The sequence below is a fragment of the Pseudopodoces humilis genome, chromosome 6 (genome assembly GCF_049639895.1).
Source record: "Pseudopodoces humilis isolate 2021_Gansu_Grassland_sample_001 chromosome 6, ASM4963989v1, whole genome shotgun sequence".
NCBI classification, from domain to species: domain Eukaryota; kingdom Metazoa; phylum Chordata; class Aves; order Passeriformes; family Paridae; genus Pseudopodoces; species Pseudopodoces humilis.
The window spans coordinates 54,837,584-54,856,272 of record NC_142205.1 but is presented as its reverse complement, the minus strand read 5'-3'; positions in this window follow the sequence as shown (position 1 = coordinate 54,856,272).

The following is an 18,689-nucleotide window of genomic DNA, read 5'->3' as shown; positions in this document are numbered from 1 at the left end:
GCAGAATCTGCCATGGAAAAGGTACCCACAGTGTCCAAATGGGCTGTAAAGGGAGGAAAATCTTCGCAAACAAGATTTGAAATCTAAATATGGAAAATTGAAAGCTGATCATGAGAAAAGCTTTCCCATCCTACACATTCCTTTATGAAACTCCTTGCTACAACGTGTTGTTAGAATCAGTAATTCAGAAGCAAAGATATGGATATGGGAAATGCTCAGGGTTTTATACCATATCAACAACAAAGTGTTTGAGAAGGGATATAGGTCTGACTATCTGTTCATTAGCCTTATCTCTCTGTGAAATATTAAGTAAAAGCTGCTGGTTTTGCTGAGGGCACATACAGGCCTGAATGGACTGATCATCAGAATCAGCTCTACAAGACAGTGCCCACACTGCCACTTCTTCCCTGCCATCAGTGGCCTTTCTTAAAAAACATGTTTTTGAAGCACAGTAACCTTCTCACCTTTCACACATTCACATGTACCCTACATGAGACTAATTTCTCATATTGATATCTTGGATTTTGGACATGCAGGCAGCCAATCTATAATCTTCTGTCATCTAAAGCACAAGTATAATGGGGTGATGCCATGGTTTTCCTAAAGTGCAACACAATCACAGATCTGTTTCTTAAAGCAAGAAGGGACCATTAGACAATGTAGTGTTATTTGATTTATTACATAGAAAGATAGCATCAGTAGGAGCCTGTTTTGTAGTCCAATTGCCTTTTTTGATTCAGAGAACTGTTTCACATGTTCACAAAAGAGTTTAGCATATTTGGATACTGGCTTGTGTTAGCAACAAGCACGTTTGGACAGTTTCTTTTTCTTTGATCTGTGTATGGCCCAGGGCTATCCTGAAAGTAATAATTTCGCTTAACAAAGCATATTTCAAATTGAAAGAAGGGAAATACAGGTTAGATATATGGAAGAAATTCTTTACTGTTAGGGTGGTGAGACACTGGAATGGGTTGCCCAGAGAAGCTGTGGATACCTCATCTCTGTCAATGTTCAAGGAGATGGGGGATTAAGCAACCTGGTCTTGTGGGAGGTGTACCTGCCCACATCAAGCAAATTGAACTGGATGATTTTTAAGGTCCCTTTCAACCAAAACTGTTCGATGATTCTATGACATCCACATTTGGAGTTTGCTTGTCTCATCAGACATTTAATAGAGCCTTCAATGTTATATGTGAAAGAAACTTAATGACCTTAAAAATAGACACTTCTCTGTAAAACTGGAAACCTAGGTTCAGTTCCCTGCTTTAAGTGATAACTAAGACTAGACTGATAACTAAGAGTAAGACTATTAACTGAGACTTAAGTCTTAACTTAAGCTTGGAGTTATGCCAATCTGTATGTCTAATCCTCAAGAAGTTGGCCTCCTTTCCTTCCCCTGAAATTTTTAGACTAACTCCAGGACAACTAACCAGCCTCTCAGTGATGGGCTTCTACCAGTACCTTACTTTGATGCCAGTACATGCACAGAACCGTGAAAGTGGGACCTCTGAGAGAAGCAAATTCAGAGAGTACAGCTATGGTGTCTGGAAGAAGAGACATTGCAGGTTGCCTGCCACAACCTTGCTGCCACAATACCTCCCTCTGAACATGTGTTGGTGCACCCAGGGTGAGAATGAATCAGCACTGCGGCATCAACAACGTACCACTTCCCCTATTAGGAACACCTGTTGATAATTTAACAGCCTGAAGAACAGCTGAAAAATGAGTCTCAGTGCTGGCAGCCAGCACATCTATTCAGCAGTAAATCTTTCCTCTTCAGCGGTTATTCAAGGCTCCTGCTCCTACACTCTTGTTTACAATGGCTTAGCTCTGTTGGTATTTGTGTGTGGAGAGAACATAAGAAAAGAAGTAGGCTGTGTATTATCACCTAAGGCAAGAGAAGGCAGCCTGCCTCCGTGGCACACCAAAACTAGGATTAATCACACACATGTATAAAAAAAACCCAACAAAAACTAAAAATAAAACTAACCTAACAACAAGTTCTGGACAAACTGTTATCATTTAAAAAACCAAAAGATCCCAAATAGATATTTTAGATGGAGGACAGAATTGAGCTGCAAAACCAGATACTTTTCACCAGAAGAAAAAAAGATAGCAAATCTAATCTTCTAGTCTCAGAGGAGAGAGAAGTGGGCATGCGTCTTTTACTGGGGCCTAGATGGAAAGCATTGAAAGGTTTCATTTCAATTCAATGGTTGAATGAGAACATGTATGAATTAATTTTCAGTTCCTTAATGCTGTGGACATGTTTACCAGCTTACCAGTTTTCTATCTTACTACTGACAGATGAGCAGGGGGCTGAAAGGCACCTGAACAACCCAATCTAGTTGTAGCCCTTCACCAAGATCCTTGCAGCTGTGTCCAAGAGTAACAAAAATGCAGCCCATATAAGATATCTATTTTGATATTTTGAGGTTGCTGTTGTGGCTCTAACCATGTTAAATCTAAGCAGATTTAAACTCTGACAATTCTAGACAAATATCCAGCTATAACATTTCACAGGAGCATATTTTTGTGATTGAAGGAGGGAAATTTGTTGTACAGATAGCAGTGTCATGGAGGGAGAGAACACTGACACAAATAGTCAGCAATAATGGGTGTATATCATGGCAATATTTGCTTGTGGCTTCCTGTGTCAGGAGAGAATCATTGCTCCTCTTTTGGAAGCCACCCTATTTCAAGGGACATAGCCACAAATGTCATCATGGCAATTACAGTCAGCATTGCGAAGGTCTGAACAGTCTCTGACATATAGCTGAGTTTAGAAACAGAACACTAAAATAATATCCTGCCTAAATGGTTTTTGACAGTTCTAGAAAATGTTGTCTATTTATGAAGTGAAATTAAAAATAAACAAAAATATTTGTAAGAGAGCACTTGAAGCACTTTTCAAAGCTTTATGAAAGTCACAGTTCCATCTCTCACATATAAATTGTGATGATTTACAGAAAAGTGCTAAGAAGATAATACTTCAGGGAAAATTTTGCTCCTACTATTGTGCTACCTTCAAATATGTCCCACTTTAATTTCTCTTCTTGATAGAAAGTTTTGCATCCTATATTCAAAGTATAAGATCTGAATATGGTGCAAACTGGTGAATTTCCTCATTACCACACACCTTTGGACTCGGTCTTTAACTGTTTGTTCTAATTAAGAACAAGGAAAAATTTCATAGAATCATAGAATGGTTTGGCTTGGAAGGGACCTTAAAGATCATCTAGTTCCAGCAGCTCTGCCATGGGCAGATACAACTTTCAACAGTCTAGGTTGCTCAGAGCCTCATCCAAATTGTCATTGAACATTTCCAGGGATGGGACATCCACAATTTAGCTGGGCAATCTATTTCTTTGCCTGGAAAGGAATTTCTTCCCAACATCTAGTCTAAACTTACTCTCTTTCAGTTTAAAGCCATTTCCCCTTGTCCTGTCACTGCATGCCCTCAGAGTCGCTCCTCATCTTTCTTGTAGGCTCCCTTCAGGTGCTGGAAGGCCATGGTTAGATCACCCAGACACCATCTCTTCTCCATCCTGAACAATCACAGTTCTTAGCCTTTCCTCATAGAAGAGGTGCTCTATTCCTCTGGTCATCTTGGTGTCTCTCCTCTGGACTCACTCCCACAGCTCCATGTCCTTCCTGTGCTGGGACCCCAGAGCTGATGCAGCCCTGCAGATGGGGTCTCATCAGAGCAGAGCAGAGGGACAGAATCCCTTCCCTTGCCCTGCTGACCATGGTGCTTTGCATATGTTTGTCTTTCTGGTCTGTGAATGACCATTGCCAGCTCATGTCCAGCTTCTCATCCACCAGCAGCCCCAAGCCCTTCTGGGCTGCTCTCCATTTGTTCATCCCCCAGCCTGCGCTGAAACCAGGGGTTGCCCTGACCTAAGTGCAGCACCTTGCACTGGAAACCCCCAACACTGCCACAAAAATGTAGTTCTTATTGTCAGTTTTTCTTGTAAAACAAATTCAGCTTAAAATCAGATACAAGAAAGAAAAGAATTTGTCTCAAAGGTATGGCAGCACACTAGCTGTCATGGAATTACTTTACCTTTAAGAAAGTTTAAGTTGCTGGGAACTGCCTGGAGTCTTTTCTCCTGACCAATTATCGGTCATTGCTGAGAATTGACAGCAGTTTAGGCCATTGAAAAGTGGGATCAACTTGTGAACCCTACCTTAAAGTGTAAAACCAGAGCTCTCTTGGTTCTCTTTGTTTCCTGGCTGTGAAGGGTGGCAGAGCTCCAGGCCTCCCGTTCCCTGCCCAGGCCATGCGGCCGGGCGGGGACTGGGCTGGGCCCAGCGTCTCCCGGCCGGGGGATGCGGGCCCTGTGGAGGGGGTTTTCTCCGGGCTCCGGCCAGGCCGGGCCGAGCCGATCTCTGGCTCGGCAGCAGGTTTTTTGCTGTAACTAAATTCAGAAAAGAAACTGCTGAGTGAAGAAGGAGAGAGGGCTCTGGGCCTGCAGCGGGCTGGGCGCGGCGCCTACACTCTCCAGGGCAGCCATGAGGAACTCTCCATCGCAGACGGCTCCAGCTCCTGCACCGGCCGAGGCCACAGAACTACCTACAACAGCCTGGGCAAGATTTTAACTCTTTCATTACCCAGATGAGACTTGCGGATTAATCTTTTTATCCAGAGAGAGAAAAAGAGAGTGATCAACATGAAAAGAGACTTTATAAACTACCAGTGACAGGAAAGAAAAGAAGCTTCAGAAAAGGTAGAGAATTAAGAAGATGCTTTAATTAAGCTGAAATATCTTTCTGTTAAAACTATGGAAATGGACAATAAGGTCTTGAAAACGCTCCTTTAATTCATGACAGTAAATAGGGAGGAATAGAGTGTTCAAAGTGTAAATTTTGAGTAAAAAAGTAGAGTAATTATGGTACAGTGAAGTGCTGGAAGATTTGAAGCCTTGAGAGGCAATGAGAAAACTGTTTTCTAGTGAAGCTCACAGAAACAGATGAAGAAGACTTTTTGCCTTTGAATAACTTATCCTTAAAAATGCCATCCCTAGACTCATGGCCCATACACACTTCAGAGTGATGTGAAAATGGGAGGAGTGGGCTCTAATAACAGCAGTTCTGGGCAGCTAACATTAGGGCAATGGAAAACTATAACAAAAAATAGTTTTTCTTGTGAGAAACTCCATAAATTAACAGGAAGAAACTTCTGTTTCTCTATAAAGACTGGTGAAAAGACTGTAGCAAGAATTGGGACTGTTTTAACCATCAAAGTTCCAAAGGTTTTGTCTCTTTTGTCATGTGAACAAGGAAATAGTGGGTAGACAGGGATGAAAAGGTTTTTCTGGAAGTTTATTCTGGTGTTCTTATTGTAGTTTGTCAATAAACTTTCTTTTTTTTTCCTTTTAAGTTTTATGCCTGTTTTGCTCTTGTTCTAATCCATATCTCACAGCAAGAAATAAGTAATTTTCTTAGTTATTGGTTTAAAACCACGACACTAGCTAAAGGCATTTACAAATGTACTTACAAGGCCATAGTTTTTAAATAAGGTTTTAAAAAGTTTTGCATTTCAGACATCTGATATTTATTTTATGGAATAAACAACATACAGCTCTCACTAGAAAGGAGAAATGGAGGGTTTAGGGCAAAAGGTAAAGTAAGTCAAGACACTCAGCTATGCAAGAACCATAGAAAAGTCAGTGTAAAGAGGCATCAGTTTCTTCAGCATCTAGGTAGAGGTTGCAAGAGGTCTGCTTGGATGAAAAGCAGAGGCCATTATGATCAGTGATGGGTTCAAAAACTTAAACCCATTACTTAATAAGATCACTGGAGATTTAAAAAAATAATATATATAGAGAGAGAGATAGAGTGAGACAGTGAAAAATTTAAGTATTAAACATAAAGACTCCCTGATTGACATCTATAATTACATTTTGAAACCCATGCCAAAGCAGTATGTCTACTCATCTGTAACAAGGTCTGAACATTCAGCTTGGTAACAGTTAGGGATTTTATTTGGAATGTTTTACTGTGTCACTAATTGGTTTTTATTTAATAAGCCTTTTCTCAAATGGCTAATCTTAGAGGAGGAGGAAGTGCAATTTTTTAATCTTTCAACTTATTTTATGTTTTGTCACCTAATATTCCGGTTGGATGTGTGAATTAGGAATGGTTTAGTCATCTTGAATGTGCTGTGGTAGTCCAGGAAGAGGATAAAACAGAACAAGTTCAATTTTAACATACTTATATTAATTAGCCATTTTAGAAGAAAAATATCCTAAAAATGTATTGAAAACTGGTGTCCATCCACAAGTTCATCATTGTAGATAATGATAAATCTTATTCCTGCTTATTCTCCCAACAGAAGTGTATTTTTTTTTCTTTTTTAGGAATGTATGAAATGAACTGTGACCCATTTGAATAAAATGGAGATGGGCCAGTTTTAATAAGTGGATTTTGTTCCCTTCTTTCATTTTCATGAAGACCATGAAAAATTGGACCAAAATAATTGGCTGCCTCTTTTAGCTGGATTTCTATGCATGGAAAGGATAAATAGCACTTATGCCTGGTACTAGCACAAGGCCTGAAGCTACAAAATGAGCTCTTATATGTTTCCATTGGAGGCCAAAACCAATTTAAACATCAATGACCTCAATGGATTTTTGGATCAGACTGCTTGGAAAGAAAGCATAGAATTAGTTTGGACTATCTCTGTCCAAGTTAGAGTGAGCACATTTTTCACCACTCATATAGCAGCAAAGGGAGAATTAAGAAGGCAAACAAGAGCTTTTTCAAAGATCCCACCAGTTTTAGAAAAATACCTCATATGTTTGAAGACACTCTTCATATAAATCCAGACTTTTCTTAAACACTGACAAGGAAGCTTACTTTACAAAAGTAAATAATACCATTTAATAATAAGAGTATAAAAATACTTTGAGAGCTACTTAATGCAATTTGTATTCCTTTAGGATAGGTCTCATGTTGTCTAAGTTTTAACATCTGAAAACTGGTGTTTTGCCTCAGCTAGATACTCTTTGGACACTTGTGCAAGGAATTTTGAAAATTACAGAGGTAATTCAGCCTGCTGAGGTATGGTGAGTTGCTTTGTCCACAGGTTACAAAATGAACAGGAGAAAGGAATAGTTTGGATAAGGTCTAACATTTTAGAAAAATCATGTTAAGCAAAAAGAACACAGTTCTCCATACAGATGGAAAGGCCTGCTTGAAGGTGCCAAACAGTTACAATTGAACTCCTGTCTTATGGTTGTGCCATTATAGATGAAATGGAATAATTAAATAATAATACAGGAACTTATAAAAGTTCTTGGAAATCATTTTTCAGTCTGTTCTTGTTACAGGAAAGTCTGTTATCTCAAGCCATTTCAAGGCTTTTAGTAATGTACAATTTATGGATTGCCTTGGGCCATGAGGATACACACCTTAAAAATAACTTGTGAGAGACAGAATTGAAGCTTACAAGCACAGGGGAAAGAGTTTCCTTCTGATCTCATTACATAATGGCCTGTGTCAATTCTGGGACTATTCTCATTTCTAGACACAGAGACAAAAGCCTGTCTTGGGAAAGTGGAAAAATTAGAATATGTGCAGAGTCCTGCCAAGAATAAACTTCTCTTTCCATCCATAGCAGGATATGAGGAATTAAACTAACCTCCAACAATGGGTAGCTGTTTACAAGAAATATGGATCTCTTCAACCCTCACAATCTGCTCTAGAAAAGAACAAGTGCTCACAGCACTATTCTAAATACAGGGCGAAGGAATTCACAGGTAGCAGCAGAAAGTCAAAGATTTGTGTTCAGTGGAACAGATCACATGATTATAACCTCCTTAGACATGACTTGTATGAGTAGCTGTTGATAGGAGAGATAAATTATATCACTAAACTTAGCACAGTTGATATTACTCACCCCCTATTTCACTTATTATTATTATTTCTTCAAAATATTTTGTACTGTTTCCAACAGAAGATTTTCAGCCAAGATGATAGAGTATCAGTCATACTGACAAAGAGAACAAACTCTAATTAGTGTCTCTCAAGTCAAAATTAATAACATCAAAGTTATCATTTCTTTAAAAAAATCAGTATATTTTCATGGATGATTTAATGATGATTGTATTCTAGCAAATCTTACCATGCATGATGCTTCTATTTGAGATTTGATATGGTTTATACTATATCCTCTGCCAACTTTTGTCTGGGAAACTGGGATTGATAGTGTGAATTCTGAAATATTAACAGGTTGTTTTTTTTAAAAAAAAAAAGACTAAATGAGCTTTAGACAAAAAAAAAAAAAAAGGGACCAAAAATACACTGAAACTAGGCAGCTCATGACAAGCCCCAGTCCTTGGAAAAAGAAGAGTGGGGATGCATATCTAGTGAAAATATGATATAGTGAAATGGTCTAGTGAAAGGTGTCCCTGCTACAACAGTGGGGTTGAAACAAAATGATCTTTAAGGCCCCTTCCAACCTAAGCCATTCTGTGAATCTAAGATGATTCTATGATGATTCTACAATAATTCTATGATCATTCTATGACGATTCTATGCTTCTATGGTACAATACCTTATTTCGCATTAACAGCTCCCTGGGAAGTTATTATCACTTGACCTAGAAAAAAGAGCAAATAATGCTCTGAAAGAACAGACAAAAATGGGAACATCCAGGCCAATACTTCCATAAGCTTTTCTGGCACTATAAACAGAAATATCTCTAGCCATTAATTAAAATTAACCACATAACTTCACATTCACTAGGGTCTCTGGTAGAGTATTTGCAAGCCAGAGGTTTTCCACACTGTGTAACTTCCTGTCTTTAGTGGCAGTGGGGCATTATAGCCAGATTAGACTACATTTGTCACCCCACTGTATGTTTATCTAGGCAACCACAGAAATGCTTTGAAACTAATGGGCAAGGACAGCTGTCTCAAAGGGTTCTGCAAAACCACAATCCAGGTATGACACTAAGATGGCTTGTTTGCACAGAAAAGTTGGCAGTTGTAGCTACTGCAAGAGAGGAGAAAACAAATCTGATTCTATTTTAGTTATGCTGGTATAATGTCCACATCAGAGAGTTCTATTTTAGAGAAAAAGCCACTCTGTTCAGCAGTAACAGCACTTTACCTCACTGAAGTAAAAACAGGCCAACACCTGTTTTTCTCAAATTAGAGGGTGAAGGGCTTTTTGCCACTTTCATTATTTTTCTCTTTTTGAAAAAAAGAAACAAAACAAGAATGGTTCTGCAAGTTTCACCAGGAGGAATAAAAGAAGGAGAGAAAAATGGATTTTGTCTGGGTCCTTGCCCTTGCACCACACTAAATAAAGGAATACCTAGGACAGACAGTTCTAAATCATAAGAGAACAGCATCAAAGGTAAAATAAAACCTTCTGACTGAATTGCAGCGTTGCCACTTCCCGTGCCCTTTCTGGAACACTTTGGAATTAAAATGTTTCATTTACTTGTTCTGGGCTTTTGGTGAGGTTTTTTGGTTTGGGTTGGGTTTTTGTTGGGTTTTTTTTGCGGTGAACAAAAATGACAGGAATCTGGATGGAACATCCTTCCCTTGGTGGCCTGAGGCCATTGGGGAGTGATGGGGCAACCATAGGTAGAGAGGAGAGAGGAAGTTGTGCCCTGTGTGTGATGTGCCACCACACGTTAGTAGCATCCACAGTTATACATAGGCAGCACCCCTTGGATGTACAGGCAGCGAGGAGGGAGAAGAGAGACAGATGAATGGAAGTCCATTTAATATATGTTGACTGGTCCATGCTGGTTAATTACCCAACAGGCCAGCATTCCAATGGAACACAACTTACAAAGAAACTGTGTAGTGAATGCATATGCTTTGGTACCGAAATTAGGGTCACTCACTTGATAGGAGGGTCTGTTAAGGACTGTATGTCTCCCTGATGACAGTTCAGTTCTGTGGGAAGCTAGAAAAGCACAAAACTGCTGCTAAGAGTAGCTCTGACAGGAATAGGTAAGTGTGGGTTGAAGCAATCATGATTCATGATTAACTTATGGAAGCTAATCAAAAATCCTGTGGGCAATCCCTGGACCCCTACTGTCTTCAAAGCCTCTCACAGCAGTCTCTCAGTATGAAGAAGGGTATTACATAAAGATGGAGAATGATTTTTAAGGGACCTGAATGAGAATTTGATGGAATGGGCTCCTGAGCAACCCTATGGCTGGCAATATTGTCACCTTTCCCATGACATATGCCTGTGATGTTGGCTTGCTTAGTGAGCCTGCTTGAGCAGGTTAGGATATGCTTTCAGACACAAAACCACATCTGAATAACAAATCAGAATGATTAGGAATCATCAAAAAAATCTTGCCTTGGCATGCCTAAGAGCAGAGAGATGCTGTGTGTCCTGTCCTTCTCCTCCCATTTCCCTCCTCCCCTGTTGCAGTCAGATGCATGTGAACAGTAGATATGGTCAGACAGAGAGGCTCCATTGGGGTCACAGTGGGAGATGCTCTTGTGCTGGGCAATATTAAGGTGATACAGCAGGAAACAGGAACAGCAGCTTTAATTTAATAATAATCCATATATTTTCCTTTGAAACATGAGAATCTGATAATACTCAGTGCTTGCTGAGCTTCCCAGTTTGGCCACAGAGCACACAAGGTTTATGTGAATCACTGTCAGAGGGCAAGTTCAAATTGTGATAAGTAGCCTATATGTAAAAGCAGTATTTCTGCATCAAGTAATAAGGCTATGTTTCCTGGGAAAGGAGTGGTTGAAATCTACCCCTTGTCACACAATATCACGAACAACAAATGTAATTTTAAAGCCATTAAAATGCTGCCAAATACATTAAACAAAAGTATACAGAGGATTTATTCAGCAGAAGATTTACAGATTTCCTAAGTAGTGCATCATTATCAGAACTGTCAATTTGAAAATAAAAATTGTCAAGATTACTGAAACACCATAAAAGCTGTGACAGAAATAGGCAATAACTACTAAATTTTTTTAAAATAAAACCCTCAGCAAACCCACTCTACACACAATTATCACCTCTGTGGACTACCAAGAAAACAGTAAAGTACTGAAAGAAACTGAAGACAAGTCTGGTATCCAGCACAGCTAATATCAGCACCCTCCGATTATTAAGTCTACTGTTGAAAAGCAGATTGTTGTGCATTTAATGATGGGATCCAGAGGAGCTGACATCCAAGACAGATAAAATCCCAGCTAAAAGATGATTATTTGTTGTCATGTTACTGTGGTTTTGATTTGGACCCCTCCCTGCGCTCCTGACTGGTCAGCCTCCCACTTAGCCTCCTTGGCTAAGCTGAGACAATAAGTACTTTTGACACAGTCTGCAGATAGTTATTAAATAGGAGATTTCTGACATAAAGTTTTCGGTAAGTCTTTCCTACCTACAAGCTTACCAGGCTGATATGTTCAAATTCTGGGAAGCCAGTCCCATGCCTTGCTTTGATTTGAGAACACCAGAGTGCAATCTTTTCCTTCCACATCCTTTATGACCACTCCACCCAATAATTTCCCGGTAGAGATAAGATTATATTGCAGTATTGAACCACAAGTAAGGTCTAGGGCTATCCCGCCCTGTTGGTCTAGTAATTTAAGCACACCTTTTTCACCTCCCATATCTTGCAGATTTATACAGATTTATAAATTGACCCTCAAAGGACATCTGATAGTTAAAAACAAACAGGCACAGAGCCCACAGAAGTGTTTCTATATGTGGTTGATCTGAAATCCATCTGTAACATCTATACTGTGCTGTCCTATTTCCCTAGTGCTGTTTCTTCATCATGCCTGTCCACTTTCTGAAGACAGAAGGAGCCTAGGATCATTGGCTTTGACATAGCTCCTTTTTTGTACCATATGAGCTCTTCTTCCCAAGAAGCCCCCTTCCTGTCTTGCTCACTAGCTGAGTTAGATCCACTTGCAACAAGAGTATGCCTCACTTTCCTTCCCAGAAGACGGTCCCTTATCACATCTTTTCCTTTTTATTTTTAAGGTGCTACACCAAGCACCTGTTTACAAAGAAATTCTAGTGCTGGCCCCTTGCAGGGAAGGTCTGTGCCATTGCCATCTCACTGCTTCACGAAGCTTCTGCTTGGATGAAAGTCATTTACTCCATTATTCTTCATGTTAATTACATGTCCACTCTTGATAGGATTTCACTGACCGCAGATGTAAAAGATAACAGAGAAAGTAGCCAGTGTTCCATTCAAAATGAGTTTGCAGTTTCACACTTGGAAGCATAAAGAGATCTGAATAGGTGGCTTATTAACAGATCAGGAGGAGTCTTAATGAACTCCTGTAGCTGAGAGATGAAGCAAGATTGTCCCAGATTAAAAGGAACATTTTATACAGGGAAAAAACTTAACCCTTTAAATGACCTAGCAGGGACCATGATTCTGTGCCTTTTGAAATCTTCCTGATAAACTTGCAAGTCCTAAAATATCTCTGTTGGGTCCTCTTCTCAGGCTAGTACTCAAAACTAGTAGGGACTGATTATCAGAATATTTCATAACTTAAGAAAGGTACCTTTACTTTATGGAGGGCTATGGGGGAAGTTTCACTGCAAAAAGTATTTCAAAGGAACTTGGTAATTGCACATCATGGTACATCTGAAGAAGATAATCAGTAAAATGGAGACACCCACAGAGAGCTTTTCTACTAAATGACTGACCAGAATGAAAGAGCGTGAACAGACTGGTGTTGGGTTAGTATTTCCTCAAGATGGGTTTGAATGTGATGGACTTCATTCTGGAATCTGACAAAGGCAACATTGAATTGTGTGTCTCCACTGAAACCCAGTGGTGGGGATCTGGAGTTTTGAAGTCAGTGACTAAATCTGCATTGGCTTAAATAAAACCTAGAGAAAAGTTGGAGGGGTTGTGACACAAAATTGAATGGAATTACTGCAGTGTAACAAGTTCATTGTCGTTTAGATTAATGCATTAGTTTAATGCATTTTAGATAGCATTTGCTGGTGGCAAAGAACACTGCTCCAGTCAGCTCCTGTAGCTCTGCTGATGTCATTAAGCTGTGGTAATTCATTTGTCTATCATCATGCTAAGCTTTTCCCAGCTGCTGGTGTACCCTGGATTATGATCAGTTTTGTATTATTAGATGGCAAAAACTGACCTTCTCTTTGGTTGCACCTTTATTCAGCTTTGTAATATGCTATTTGGTTACTTAATACCATGCCTCGGTAATACTCTCCTTAAACTGTGGTACCCTATAGACTGATTTGAGCTGATGCCCTGAATATCCTTAGCTGGTCTGATTATTTATTCTTGCTGGATCTGTAGCCCAGATATATTCCTTTGTATTTCACACTGTTACACTTACAATATTATTATTTATTAACCCTATTATACAGACAGTGAAAAAGTGAAATTGAAGAAGCGATAATGAGTGAGACTTTGAAGAACCCTGCAAACTCACTCCTACTTTAAAAAGGAAAACTGCAGTAGGTATGATAACAGAATCTGACTCTCTCAAGCACAAACACCACTTGTTAATGTTATTACTCCCTTTTGCAAAGGAAAATCCCAAAAGCTGAAGTAATTTTTGCAGTACAAACATAATTTGGCTTGATTTGCACGTTGTTGTCCTTTTGAAACCCTGGCAACCAGAGATAGGTGTCCTGCTTTGGCTGTGGACATCTGGTCACCCTCAAATGGAGCCAGTAATGCTAATTAATTCTAGCAGTACACAATGCCTTGTTCTGTACTGTCATAATTCACTGAAGGCCATGAAAGCTATACCCCTCTCTGTGAGGTTGCAAGCAAGCACGTGATTGGAATATTATTCCATCTGTATTTTACATTCTTCATTAGCCCTCATTTACTGCAAAAGAAAGTTCAATTGCTCATACTTGGGAAAAACAGCAGGTTAATTTAACTTGCTGAATAGACTTTTAACCACTCAGGAAACTTAATATTTTCTGAAAACACCACCAGTTTTGTTTATTACATATTAACTGCGAAATAGTTTAAATAAACAACTACCTTATCTTCATTTATCTTCTAAAATCTCACAACCAAACAAAAATCCAAGGCAGTACCTTTCAGTTCCAGTAAGGTTTAGCTGTTTAATAGCCTTAAGTGCCTTTGAAAATACCCTGCCTAATGGAAGAAATGTTGTAATATGAGGGGTTACAAATACTTCACATCTGCAGAAAAAGATAGTAATTTAAGAGTCCCAATTGCTTTACTTTAAGAATCTGGGGGCTAAGTGACATTTTCAGTACAAGTACCAATTATCTATGTATTCAGCTTCTTCCATCACTGGATTTATCTGCATTCCAGATTGTTGCATAACATGCTTTTAAGAGAAAATTTCAGCCAGTGGAACCCAAAGCTGGATGGCAAGGCATGGTTTAGTGAAAATATTATTTTAGTGATAAGACTGATATACCAGATTTGGTAGGATGGGGGTGATGACAACAGGGGGGACTCAATAAATCCATCTACAGACTTAATTCATATGCACACCAGATCATATCTTTAAAGCAAATTTAGTGCCTTTATACATTTTCCTGTTGGATATCACCAGGTATTGTGATGGCAGCAGCAAGGGAAGGTTGAGTAATAACTCAACAGTAATTTCCCAAGTGCCTGTAAATAACAAACATTGTTAGCAAATGAATGATGGAGGTCAATGGGCCATAGAGTCATTAGATGGTTTAATGATATGCTGCAGGTTATCTCAGGGCACGGTGCTCTAATGACATTCTCAGCCTTCCCTGCAGCAAATAACCTCTGCAACCCGAGATAAGCAGTTGCATTGCACAATACAGTACAATATCAAATGACCCCAGCAAGAAAATTTCTCTTCTGTTTGACGTTTAATGTGCAAGTATCCGTCAAAAATCTGTCCTGCGAAGAGAGGTGTCCTACTTAAATCTGTTTTTGTTAACTCAGAAGCTATTAAAGGGCAGAGCCCAAAATTCCTCAGACCTGTGGCTTATGGATAGGAGGGTAATAGTTGGAGAAGAATGCCTAGCGGGAAGCCTTTTGCCTTGCTTTCCTGACTATTGCGTGTTTTTTGCAAAGGCATAGTCCAGTCAGTAAAAGTATGAACAATATGGTCTGTTTTGCTAGTAAAAGGTCATAGCAGACTGAGTTGTCTAAGTATTTGAGAGTCTTGAGAGTCTTTTGAGTCTTTTGAGAATTCTGGGTCAATTGTCAATGGGATATTTAGGTGTACGATGATAATTCAAGTTATCTTGATTTGGTATCAGCACGTTACATAAGTATGAAAGGGTAAAGAAACTTCAGTGTTACCCCAGAGCTTAAAGGAACCCAAAACTAGGTGCCAGCTAGTGAAACAATTTTTTTCAGCCTGGCTATACTACCAGTAGACTATACTTTGTACATAGACATCACTTAGCTTAAACCAGCAGATCACATTCAGAATTTTCTCTTTGTTACCCCTTCTGTGACAGTACAGAGAAGTGGCTGTTCAGACCTTCAATCACTGAGAATGGTATAAGGTAAAACTAGAGATGCAAGACCATGTTAAACAAAGGCATGCATGACATTTTGTCAAAGAAAGGCTAGGGCATCACAGACTCAGAGTTTCTCAGAAGAGACACTATAAATGAAACAGAAAATGTTCACCTGAGTTTTCCAGCAACAAGGAGTCGAAATGCAGACAGTATATCTATTATTTAATTGATTTAAAATTTAATAATAAATTATAAACCAGTGTTTCTTAAGAATTAAAAAGTTTGTAATTTAAAAGCAAAAAAATGCAATAGAAAAAGTGTCTGACACCACAAGGGCAGTGAGGAGTAGAGGCTGAAGAACCAACTGCGAGAGTTCCAGGAATCCCCTTTCTCTTGCAAAGGCTGCTTAAGCAAGGTCATGAGCTGGGAGACATTTCAGCTGGCTTGTTACTCTGTTATGACTTCCTAGTGGGTCAGCTTTTAATCTGGTGATCACTTAATGTATGATTGCAGTGGTATGAGATCCTACCTATTACCTCTGCCTCACCACCCAAAAGTATTGCGTATATATAGCAAGGACACTTAATAAGCTGAAGTAGTTTTGTCCTGTGGTGACTTTATGATACTGGTATCCCCAGTCACCTGGTTTATGTTACATACTAAGTTCTGCACCTTTAGGACTGGCTCTGAGAGCAAAAGGGAGGAAGAAGTACGCAGTTTCTGTTGAAAGAAAACATCACTCCCACACATCCCGCTCCTGGACTGTGGTGTCTGCAGCACGGACAGACAGCAGGACAGAGCTTCTCTCTGGCTTTTAGTTAGTTTTAGCTAGCTGAGGCAGAGGAGTTCCCTGGACTTTTTTTTTTCCTTTTTTATTGGATCTGTTCAAACCTGCTCTAGACTAAAACCACCCAGCCAAACCCCAGGAGCTCAGACCTGTAGCCCACCAGGGTTGGGCCCTTGACTGGGCCTCGGCCCTTTCCAGCACCGGAGGGACTGATAAGAACCTGAGTGAGCCAAGCTACACCACATGAAAAGGACTTTTCTTCCTAGACTTGCCATCCCATCGAACAGCGAGAGGTTTTATTGTTTAATATTATTCAATTTCTGTTAAATAAACAGTTTTTTCCACTTCTCTCCAAAAAGACCTCATTTTCCAGGACCAGTTGTGGGGAGGGGCTGTTTGAATTTTATGTTTCTGAGGGAACCCCATTTAGAGGTTCTCTCACAAATTTACCCTAAACTAAGACAAATACAAGCTGTTACCACCCTAAATTTACAACCTCTTAAGACAAGACTAGGAATACAGTCGTGTCAAAAATGAAGAATCAGTATTCTGATGATGAAATACAGTCTTTGTCCAGAAAATAAAGGTATCTTGAAATTTCCTGGGCTCAGATTACTGGGAGAGCCAAACAGTGGGCATTTTTGACAGTAGTACCCTCTGTTTCCAGCACACTGATGAGCAATTATGTGAGAAATAATAGAAAAAGTTGTAACACAGGTAATCTATTTTTGATAAATGTTATGTTAGAACATTGCTGGTAACACCCATGTGCAATTTGCCTGATTTTCTGAGAGGAGGAATCGGGAAAGGAATGCGCACATACAACATTTTAAACTGAGAGCTGTTGTGACAAATATTAAGAGGACAATACTTCAAGTGAAATTCAGCATAAACTGTGGAGCAGATTTGTGCATTTATCAGGTTTCTAAATGGGCAGGACTTCCAAAGGGATCAATGGCCTCCCATTTAGAATAATTGAACCACTTCCCTTTGCGTCAAATAATGTGATTCCTTTCTTGAAGGTCTCACTTGACTCATTTGATCGGAAGCCTTTGAAAATTTCCTGAATACAGCAAGTAAAACTTAGCATGCTTTTTTTTAATGGCACCGTAAATTGACAGACCAACCCATCCTGGGTGCTGCTGTGCATTTGTAAGACTTTGGCTTCCTCAGTCACACTTCACTGACATCAATCAACATGTACAAAAGCTATCAGAGGACAACAGACAAATAGATACAGACTGACAGCACGATCACCCAAGTCTTGTTTTCACAGGCTGACAGGCTACAGAGTTGAAGTCGGGCATCTGAAAGCTAGAAAGCCATATAACCCCTTTACAGGGCAAAACAAGGTCTTGAGAACTGTAGTTGATGAACATAACTAGCTTTTTCTACTCTGTTTCTTAGCTATTCTGAAGTTTAGAATGCAGCACACAGGGGCACTCAATTCACCACGGAAAATCAGAGGCCTTCAAGCTGCAAAGCTCTTTCCAGGGTCCATATTTTAAACGTACAACTGAGTGGGGACATCACGAAAGTCCTGGAGTCTTAAGTCTTGCAGGATTAAGCCAATCATTTGAAAAACAGCTGGGATCAGATGAGAATGTGGCTTCTCAAATAAAACATGCATGGTGTTTGTGGTTATGCACTGTCTATCTCTCACAAGTGAGATTTCATCCTGCTAAAAATAATGAGAGCCAGCAAAGACTTGGTGTCAACAAAACATTAACATACTGCAAGCAGGTTGCCAGCACATAAAATAAAGGCTTAAGGCCGGGTAGTCTGCAAGCATTAGACTACTTGGCATGGGAAGTGGAGCTTCCATTTCAGAATACGAGCAGGGGAGACACTTAGACACACCAGTCAAAACACTTAGACCCAGGAGCAGCCTGCTGCAGCAGGATTCTTTTCACACTGTGATATGCTCAGACACCACCAAGCTCCCCTTCACCTCTCCCCTCATAGACCTTTACTCTGACTTGTTTTTCTGTGTAGATAATATAAACTTTTCAGAGGCTTTTTGTAGATAATATAAACTTTTCGGGCCATGCCAGACCTCCACAGAGCAGGACTGTGCCCCTGACAGTGCTTCTCATATAACACCTCTAAGGAGTCAGGGGGGCCTGATCTACATCCGGTGTACACCACAGCAGAACAGAGTGTAAGTGGATGTGTCTTACTTTAAGAACCAGTGCACAGCCCTAATTGTGTGGAACAGCCTTGGTTTTAATGAAGTCCAAATCCTGGACTTCACCCAACTATCCAGTCCCAGGAATAAAAGACAAAGAAAAGCTTGACTGGAGGTAGAGGCTTGATAAAACCCACAAGTTTATTCGACTATATTACATTGAAGTACCTGTTCTTAAGTGCTAGAAGCTCCATCTTTCCTCCCTCCCCCATTTCTCATTAGCTAAGATTGAGGCACCAAGTGCAAGATTCGCTTCAGAAAGGCAGATTCACACTG